Raw genomic sequence first — 2,474 nt, forward strand, 5'->3', positions numbered from 1 at the left:
TGCTGCTGTGGATGTGGTTCACCATGACGTCACCTCGGCGCTCCCCTCCTCACTGCGTTACAGACACTCAATAATCAGTGGACAGCAACAAAAACATCTAGCAGCACCTGAAAGAAACGGGAAATATCAACAATTTGACACAATGGTATACACTCGTAATTTACTCATAGACATTTGCTAGTTATTTTCTAAATAGGACAGTGGTGGATTTAACTGCTATGTTTCATTAAGGGATCAGAATGCTTCATCCATGTGAATATAAAAGTAGCAATGTCACAATGGGCTAATCCAGAAAAAGTCCTGCCTTGAAAATGTTACTTATGTAAAAGTTAAAAGATATCATCAGAAAAATTACAATCAAATAAAAAGTAAAAGTATTCCTTATACTAGATGAGTAGCCCGTCACTGTTATTATTATATAATATAACATTGAATTATTATTATTTTTGTATTAATGTAGTAGAAGCGTTCTGATGTTTTAGCTGGTCATGTTGGAGTTATCGTAACCACATACTGTTGAATAGTTTTACCTAAAATGTTACATATTTTATAAGCTCAATGTAGGTTTTGTTTGGAAAATCTTAATCTGAAAAGTAATTAGTAACTAGCTCTACTGTAGTGGAGAAAAACAAAACAATGTTGGCCTTTGAAATGTAGGGGAGTAGATGCATAAAGTAGCAAAAAATGAAAGAAGTTAAGAAAAGGACCTACACATTTTTCTTCAGTACAATACTTAAGTAAATGTATAGTATCATTCCATTACTGGACATAATATGGCAGGTAAAGTTATCCTACTCTTGGATCAAAATACAGCAGCCCAACTCTCCATAGTCTGAACCCCATTATAAGAACTGCAGTACAGCAGAGACATCACAATCCTGTAGTACCTGTAGTAGTAGTAGTAGTAGTTATGGCTCTGGAGGTAGAGCATATTTCCCGCTAACTGGAAGAGCGGTGGTTCAATCCCCGATATGTCGAAGCGTCCTTGGGCAAGATACTGAACCCCAAATTGCTATGGAAGATTTTGTTGGACTTTAATAGTTGTAACCCACAAAAAACAATCCACAGAGACAACAAGGTAAAGGATGATAGCCTCAACGCTCGTGTTTCAGGATCAGGTTCCACAGTGACACACACTTTGTATGTGACATTAAAATATGTGTGTACAGAGGAAATTGTACATATTTGCAAATTGTACTGTATTTTTGTGGCTATGATTTTTCACAACACAAATGTAAAAATACATGTTTTGGGTAGTGAGATATGTGTGTATATGTATGGTTTGGTTTTTTTTTTTTTTTTTTTTACAGATCTCCACAGTACACATTAGACAAAATTCCACAAATGAATAAAAAGGAAGTTACAAATTTTACAAATGATGTCATGAGGTCATGTCTGCAAATGCGCAAAAACTGTTTTGTGTGTAGAAATCACTCTGTATTTTTGTGGATATGATTTTACACATCACAAATGTAAAAATACATATTTGTAGATAGTGAAATATTTGCGCATCAAAGTTCACATTTGTGGATTGTTTTCTGTGGGTTACAAATATTAAAGTCCAAGAAAAATCTTCCATAAATTGTCCCTGATGGCTGTTCCATGTATTAATGTGTGTGAGTTAGTTTCTGTTTGAGCACTTAGGCTCAGTGTATGAATATGGGTGAATGTAATGTAGTGTACAAGCGCTTTGAGTGGTCGGTAGACTAGAAAGAAGAATAGAATAAAAGAGTGGTTCAGTTTAGGGGGAAAATGTTGGAAATGCTTGTAATCATTTGTCATGTCAGTTATATTTAGTAAAACATTCAAATTTAAGAAGCAGACTTTTATAGCTGCACATCAAATGGAAAATAATTTTCATTTCTTGTTTCATTTCAAACACATGTCCCTATAATGCAATGTAACACATGTAATCCTGGGATCTTGAATAGAAATTAGATTTATGGGTTTTAACCATAGACCTTATATAACACTTAAGTATTAATGGACCTACAAACAGCTCTATGGTGTTATGGAAAAGGAAAATAAGGAAAATATTAAGAACACTGGGGCTAGTGTTATACCCCAAAGAGGATATTACTGTAGCCTGTGACTCAGCTGTCTTAAAGACTGTATGCTGTGAGAGCCGCAGCTGTGAGACCCCCTCCTAAATAAAAATGCATCATGTCTGACCTCACTCAACAGATGCCATAATGGAGCAAAAAGCCATGGCAAACCACTAGTGGCTGAACGCATTTTCTGGCCACTCCCCGAAACAGTAAGGATATCCTTTTTCAGCTGCATGAGTGCTTAGCTAATCCAAATACCAGTTCTACTGGCCCACTTGTGTGTTCACAGAGGGAGTGAAAGGGTGTGGTGCTTCTGCGTTAGCTAACAGGGTAGTCTAGTTGTCACTGAGCCACAAGTCCCCAAAGACCACATTGTGTGCTGTTCATCCTCTGTGGGAATGGAAGGGTTGTTCAGTAATATGAGCT

Source organism: Micropterus salmoides, unplaced genomic scaffold, assembly GCF_014851395.1.
Source record: "Micropterus salmoides isolate LMB-PRFRI ecotype aquatic unplaced genomic scaffold, ASM1485139v1 Ms_hic_scaffold_14, whole genome shotgun sequence".
Classification (NCBI taxonomy): Eukaryota; Metazoa; Chordata; class Actinopteri; order Centrarchiformes; family Centrarchidae; genus Micropterus; species Micropterus salmoides.